The following is an 8530-nucleotide window of genomic DNA, read 5'->3' on the forward strand; positions in this document are numbered from 1 at the left end:
CAGCACTTGACAACAAACAAAGACAAATGGTATCTTTATGATATCTTAGAATTGTGCCAACAACATAAAAAGACTAATAACTGAACTTGGGAAGGAGTCAGACTTTCTGAAGTTTTTTTTCAAGAATACTTTATACTGAAACTGCAGTGAATGTGGGAACAAAAGTTGTGCTGAGCCACAGGAAAGAAGCAGCATGGCAGAGCCTTGGAAGAGGCATGAGAGGGAGGGAGGGGAGGACAGGAAGGAACCGAAGTGGCTACAGCTACTGGCTGCTCATGAATACAGAGAAATTATGTTCAACTTCAAATGATGTGCAACTTAGTGATGGACCATTGCATGGCAGCAAGTTGATGCTTGAGGTCATCTATTTCCTTCTGCAGCAGAGGACATTGAGGGCAGTCCTGTGCTACTGGTGGTTGTTGGTTACTTTCTTCTCTGGTGGCATTAGGAAGTGGCTCCTGATTGTATGGCTCTTTGAGACTAGCTCTCTAGTTGATGTGTTGTCTTCCCTGGCCACCAGCTCAGACTCCCTTGTCTTGCTCATCACAGCTTTCTTCCCAGTGTTTGGCTTGGTTTGTTTGAATCCTGAAGAGCCCCAGGAATATCTTTCTGGTCTTCCAAGCATTAGAAGTCCAGAAATTGCGGGGAAGGTGGCTGGTCCCTGGGGAGGAACTTTGGGTTGACAGGCCTGGGATTTTCTCCCCAGGACAAATTTTGGGTTGCTGCCACTTAGCGATTTCTTTTCCTGGTGCTTCCCCCTAGAAGTGGTCCGGGACTTGCACCTTCTCTTCCTGTTCGCTACATTTTGCATTTTCTTAGCTGGCTTTTTGGAAGAATACCTGTTCGTCTCCAAAGGCCTGTGAAAAGTTGGCTATGATGAACGTTGATTGGAGCTTCCAGGATCCTAACTGGACCTGAATCGGCTTCCATCTTTGTAGTAACTTTCTGCCTTTATCAGTGGTATTTCCGATGACAGGTCCGAAGATTCTGGATCAGAAGCTGTCTGGTCTAGAGATGTTGACGACTCCCTCACCAGCCTGATCCCACCTGCCGCTCCATGGAGCAGCTGGGTGACCTTGCACACTCTATTTAACTACATTGTGCTTCTATTCTTTCACCTGTAAAAGGGGAACAATAATGAGATAGCCCTAATTCATAGAGCAGGAGTCCTGGTGTGGCACCAAGCTCACCAGCGGCTCTTCAGAAACCCTATACAGGGTCGCTGTGAGTCACAACCAACTCAGTGGCACTTAACAACCACAACGACTTCATGGGGCTATTATACGGTTTAGATGAATTAAAACACCTAGGAAAGGATGTTAGGCATATAAGTGATTTTTGTTGTGGTTGTTAAGTGCCATCGAGTCAGTTCCTACTGATTACAGCCATGTATAGGGTTTCCTAGGAGCAGCTGGTGAACTTGAACCACCAACCTTGTGGTTCAAACCAACTTTGCAGTCAGTACATTAACCCACAGCCCCACACCAGGACTCCATAAGAGTGATATGGGCCATTAAATATGATCATTGGAAAACACCTACTATAACGCATGTCATAAAATCATGACAGTTTAGAGATCCAGAGAGGTGAATGACATACCCAAACCACACCTAGAAAGGTATAGGCCTACAGCTGGTTCAGAAATCAGGTACCTGGACTCCTATTGGGTCTTCTCCTCACAGATTATGTGAAGGCTACCACCAAGGCTGTGTGACCTTCAATCTGTACAACTATATATGGCAGACCGGCCCTCCTGTATTCAGTGCATCACTAATTGTCTCAGGTGAGGTCTGAGGGGAGCAAGAGACCCACTCTCTACACTTGCAGAATCTTAATGTCTTGGGGTTTGGCCTCAGGTTAGTAGTGAGTTATGTAATTATGACTTCAATGTGCAGTTAATTTTAGTGAGAAATCATTTCTACTCTTTCCTCCTGCCTTGTTACCTTAAATCTTAAAAATGTGCATGGCAGGGATTTTGCCCAAGAACATGGTGATTGATGCGTTTGTTTCTCTACCCATTTCTTGAAGGGTCAGCAAAGTGGTTAAATGTTCATCATCTCTTTGGTCTGGTGGTGCACCAGGATTTCATTGTTTGTGAGGAAGCTCTTCCAGAAACAGTGGCTGAGAGTGACAACAAGGGAGTAGTTATTCCTGATCTCCTCCCAGGGGAGTGGGCTAGGTCAGGATAGGGTCCAGGAGACTGTGTTAGAATAAACATCCTGGTGTTGGTAGAGAGAGAATCCCCACCATACGTAGGAGGAGATGGATGACCACACATCAGCCACACTGGGTAGATGAGGCTGACAGCAGCTTCCTAGTCATGCATACTCACAGTCCAGAGAAGGCACAGACCACGTACCATGCAGAACCAAAGGATCTGCACTTGGGAGTAGTGAACCGGCTGGGGCTGTCCAAGGCAGGCTTTGTAGTAACTCGAGGGTAGTGTGACCCGTGGTTCCTAAGGGACGACGTGATTGCTTAGTATGAATGACTTTGTGAGCTGGCAGAGAAGTGGACCAGGTTGTGGACTAGGTAGGGTGCAGCTGGTCCAGCTGATAGGGGTACTAGCAAAGTGGGAGCCTTTCCCCCTGGGAATTCTGGCAAGAGTGGGGGAGTTCTCTGTTAAACTGCTAGGACCTTGTGAAGCTGCAAGGTAACAAGGTAGCACATGCAACTTTAGGCCTTATAAAGCGTAGTGGTTACGAATCGGGCTGCGAACCGGAAGGTCAGCAGTTCGAAACTACCAGCTGCTCCACGGGAGAAAGATGAGGCGATCTGCTCCCGTAAAGATTTACAGCCTCGGAAACCCTATTCAGGGTCGCTATGGGTCGGAACCGACTCGACGGCACTTAACAACAACAACAACAACAAGCAACCCTGGTGGTGCTGTGGGTCAGGTGCTGGGCTGCTAGCTACAAAGTCAGCAGTTCAAACCCTCCAGCCACTCCTCAGGATAAAGATGAGGCTTCTGCTCCCATAAATATTTGCAGTCTTAGAAACCCTATACAGGGTTGTTCTGAGTTGAAATTGACTCAAAAGTAGTGGTTTGGGTTTGGGTTTGGGAATACAGACCCTGTGCTTCTCTTGAAGGACACACCCACTCTGAGAAACACTGCAGTATAGTGTGTGTTCATTAAGGAAATTGTCTTTGGAATCAGGTAAGGATCACATTTACCCATGAGATCTTAGCTTCGTTTAAGCCTTGGTTCCCTCAAAGTACCATTGAGCTGGTTCTGACACACAGTTACCCTGCATAGGAGTTCCAATGAGTAGCTATTGGGCCTGAACCTCTGACCTTTCAGTTAGCAGTTAAGTGCTTATCCTACAGCGCCATCTTCCTACCCTGGGTGAATACTTGAACCCATCTCACAAAACTGTGAGGATTAAATGGGATAAATTGTATCAGATACTTAAAATGTGTGCTTTGATAGTCTGTAATCTCAGACCCCCAACAAGATGGATTGTCCAGGTGGCAGCATCGATGGACTCAAGTGTGGCAACAGTAGTGAGGTTGGCCCAGGATAGGACATTGTTTCGTTCTGCTGTGTACAAGGTCGCTATGAGTCAGTGCTGACTCGATGGCACCTAACAACAACAACAACAACAACAACAACAAAGTCAATAAAAGTTAACTCACTATTCTTGAAGAAGTATAGTCTTTTAGATATAAGCATATATCCTGGAATTAGATCTTGGTTCAAATCTGGTTCCACCAGTTACAAGTCATGTGACTTCGATTTTCATTACTTCAGTGGTGGTGGTGGTATGCTATGGAGTTGGTGCCAACTCATAGCAACCCTGTTTAGGGTTTCTAAGGCTGTAAATCTCTACTGGAGCAGACAGTCTCAGATTGGTAGATTTGAACCTCTGACCTTGAGATTAGCAGTCCAGTTCATAATCCACCACAGTACCAGGGTTCCTTTTCATTACTGCAGAAAATAGACCTACGATGAGTAGAGTTCCTTCATCTTGCTTCCGTAAAGACAGGGCAAATGTGAGTCAAGTGCTCAACACAGTGCTTGGCATCATCATTACTGCTTGGCATCATCATTACTGCTGTGCCCCCAAATATGCCCTGCCTTTCTCCTCCCAGGCCTGGGGCAAGACCATACCTTCCCACCCAGTTGAAAGTTAGGCATGATCATGTGACTTAGGCGGACAATGAAACATGAGCACGTTTTGAGAGATGGCGTGTAATAGGCCACTAACCCTTGCTCTGCTGGGGAGCTGGAGGAACAGGTAGAATAGGTGAAGCTGAATCCTCTGTCACCCAGGATCCTGAGAGATTATATAAAGCAGAATCTACCTAGTGACCCCAATGTACACACAGGATAAACCTTGTTGTGTTAAGTCCCTGAGAATCGGGCTATTTTTTTACAGCACCATAACCTCACTCACCCTACCTAAAATACCTAATGCACAGTAACTTCTTAAATTGTTATTTTCTTGATAGGGTAAACACCAGACTGCTAATCACAAGGTTGGTGGTGTGAGCCTGCTAATCGCTCTGTGCAAGAAAGATAAGGCTTTCTGCTTCTGCAAGGATTTACAGCCTCAAAACCCCTTCGCAGGGTCGCTGTAAGGTGGAACCAAATTGATGGTACACAACAAACAACAGCATAGGTATTATAATTATCATCCTTGGGTGGCTTACAGTTCAGGTAGAGCAAAAACAAGACAAGAAAATGAAAGTTAACAAGCCTTCCCTGTCTCTGAGATGCACAAACTAAATGAAAGCTCCCTATATAATATATTCTAGAGAGCAGTGAAGAGAAAGACTGTCGCCCACAATAATTAGAAAAGTACTGCTTGTATATTAAACTTACATTTACTGAGCTTTTAATTTTTGTTCTATCTCAAGTGAACAGAAATGTAATTCCTAGACCTTCAGTTCTGGGGAAGGATCTTGAATGTTTAAACAATCACAGCAGCTGGGCCACTCAGAGTGTTACCTGCCTTTATTAAATCTCATTTTCCAAGACAGATGTCTTCCTTTTGGCTTTTCATTAGAGAGAGAGAGAGACTGAGACAGAGAGAGAGTGAGAGAAATGGATGGAGGGGGAAGGAAGAAAACATAGTGAATGATTCTGGCTAACCTGGTGTTTTAACCTTTCTTACAAAGGCATTCTCTCCTTGCTTTGTCTCTTCTCCAGTTTGAAGCAGGTTGGGTTCTTCTGAGCTATCAAATTCACTACAATCCAAGAAGGTCTAGACTATAGGATTGGATGTGAAGGCTCTGACAGCCCACAGCTTCCAGCACAAGTCACCAAGACCAGGTGCCCTTAGAGCAGAACCCAGCAGCCCTCAGAGCAAAGCCACTTTTGTCCTGGCACCAATGGGAGGAGGGTACCTTCTGTGGAAGATACTGAGCATGCTCAAAATGGGGGCATACACACACACACAAATACACACTGCGTCCTCCCTACCCTAAGGCTGCCTGAGCTCTCCTCCCACCCAGATGTTGCCCTAAGGAATGGGGAGAGGATTAAAATCAACCCCTAGCAGTTTGAACTTTGAATGAATGAAGTACTTACCTGAAGAGACTTTTTGTAGAAAATGGGAACTCCATTTTAGAAGAATAACATTATATCTTTTTGCTCCAGAATAAATTTTAATTGTACCCTATAACCAGTTAACCAACTACTGTCAAGTGGACTCCAACTCACACCAAGCCCTCGTGTGTCCACATGGACGGCTACTTGATGGGTTTCCAATGGCTGAGTTTTTGGAAGTATAGCCAGGTTATCTTCCAAGATGTTTCAGAGTGCACTCAAACCTCCAACCTTTCTGTTAGGCCTGAGCATGTTAACCATTTACACCTCCACTGTTGTAGTTGGGTGCCATTGAGTAGGTTCCAACTCATAGCAAACCCATGCACAGTGGAAGCCAACACTGCCCAGTCCTGCACCGTCCTCAGAATCATGGTTCTGTGTGAGCCCGTTGCTGCCACCATTGTGCCAATCCATCTCGTTGGGGGTCTTCCTCTTTTTTTTTTTTTCTGACTCTCCATTTTCCCAAGCATGACATCCTTCTCCTGGGACTGGTCTCTCCTGATAACCTGACCAAAGTCTTACCATCCTGGCTTCTAAGAAGCATTCTCTCAGCATTTTGTCCAGGACAGATTTTGTATTATTATATGAAATGAAAGCATAATGATTGCACATTGCCCACATTTGAACAGATTTTTAGAAAAAGTAACCCAGGGACAATGATGTTCCTTTCTTGCAAGACACTAAAAGAGCATCCGCTAACTTAATAATTCCAAACAATAAGTATGCATCAAAATCACCTAGATGCCTGATTTGAACCCAGATGATACAATCGGTTTTTCTGACAATTCCCAGGTGATGCTGCTGCTGCTGCTGCTGCTGCTGGTGACTACACATTGAAGACCACCACACTAATCAACCCACATCTGCTGTTAGGTCTTCCTTTCTCTGGGGTTTCTAGTTGATTTTAAACAGTAGCATATGAAATACTAGATAGCACATCTGTAGCTGTTTTGTTATTATCATCATCACTTTCATCATGACCATTGTTGACAATTACTGAGTGGCTACTCAGACCCAAGCACTGTATTTAGTTCTTTATATCAATGGTTTCATTTAATCCTTACAATTATCATTATTTCCACATTCTAGGTGAAAGAGCACTTTAGTCATCCTTCAGATCTGGAAATGAACTATTGCCAATGGATCTGTTTTCAGCCCAACAGTAGACAGATCTATAAGGGCAACAGTAACTCTAGGGAGACACACACACCTTAGAACCATCAACCAACCCAAAGGGCAGCACTTACCCAAGGGCAAAGTTCAGAAGGGTTAGGAAAGAAGGAGGAACAGAAACAGGAAATGCAGGAAGGAAGCAGGGTCAGTGAGGTTACACTGTGGGGATTGCAATCAGTGAGATGAAATAAAACATATATAAACTGCTGAATGTAAAACTGATGACGTGCTCTGTAAACCTTCACCCAATTCATAATAGAAACTTCAAAAAAGTTAAAGAAAGAAATGTATTCAAAGTTCTAGAACCCTCAGCAGGCAACAGGGCAGTGTGAGCCGGAGCCCAATTTCTAAGCCACTGATAATTAACTATTTTACATGAACAATGTTCCTTATAATGCAGTAACATAGGAGACTACAGAGCTCAAAACTAAAAGTGAAAAACACTGAATTTTAGAAAACTCTATTTTAGAAGCCCTTAAGCTACATACTGCATTAGGTAAATCTGTTGCACAAGACCTCTTTAAAGTAAGTGTTGAAGAGCAAAGATGTCAGTTTAAGGATTAAGGTGCACCTGACCCAAGCCATGGTATTTTCAGTAACCTCATATACATGTGAAAGTTGGACAGCGAATAGGACAGTAGAAGAATTGATGCATTTGAGCTATGGTGTTGGAGGAGAACATGAAAAGTACCACAGACTGCCAAAAGAACAAACCAACCTGCACTGGAAGAAATACAGCCAGATGCTCCGGAAAGCCACGATGGCCAGACTTTGTTTCTCATACTTCGGACATATTTTTAGGAGGGACCAATTCCTGGAGAAGGAGATTGTGTTTGGTAAACTAGAAGGTAGGAGAAAAAGAGGAAGACACCCCGCTCCCAGTGAGATGGATTGGCACAGTGGCAATAGTAATGGGCTCAAATGTAGCAACGATTGTGAGGTTGGAGCAGGACCAGACAGTGTTTTGTCTCATTGTGCATTGTTAAGTGCCATCGAGTTGATTCTGATCCATAGCGACCCTGTATAGGGTTTCCAAGGAGCAGCTAGTGAGCTTGAACCACCGACCTTGCAGTTCAAACGACTTTGCAATCTGATGCATTAGTCCACTGCGCCAGGGTCGCTATAAATCGGTACCAACTCAATGGCATCTAACAACAACAACTAAGCTATCCCAAGAGTGGTTGGGTGGTACAAATAGTTAGCATGCTTGCCTGCTAAGAGAAAAGTTGGAACACAGTTCTGCTCTGACACGCATGGGTTGTCGTGAATTGGAGTCCACTCAACAGTAACTGGTCCTGGTAAGACCCCCGAGACACGAATCTCTCCAGTCATGTTTCTTCACAGCCTTCATTGTTGCCACCATTTTATTTACTTTTAAAACTCTCTTCCTTACTCTAAGTCTCAGAGTTTCTATTCAGTTCTTATTGTAGACTTTAGCTCTCTAGTTTCTGGACTCTTTCTCAATCAGTCCTGGCAGAGAAGTGATGCACCTTAGCACTGAATTAAATTGACTTTGGCTAAAAAAGATCCAATTATTAGAGAGAAATTATATCACTTGGTGTGAGTAGAAGCAGGTTTCCCCCTCCTGTTTGATTCACATTGTTGTTGTTGTTGTTGTTAGGGGCCATAGAGTTGGTACCAACCCATAGCGACCTTATGCACAGCACAACGAAACACTGTCCGATCCTGGGCCAACCTCACTATTGTTGTCATGTTTCAGTCCATTGATGCTGCTACTTGGCCAATCCATCTCGTTGGGGGTCTTCCTCTTTTTCTCTGACACTCTACCTTACCAAACATGATAT

Source organism: Chrysochloris asiatica, unplaced genomic scaffold (genome assembly GCF_000296735.1).
Source record: "Chrysochloris asiatica unplaced genomic scaffold, ChrAsi1.0 scaffold00076, whole genome shotgun sequence".
Taxonomy (NCBI): domain Eukaryota; kingdom Metazoa; phylum Chordata; class Mammalia; order Afrosoricida; family Chrysochloridae; genus Chrysochloris; species Chrysochloris asiatica.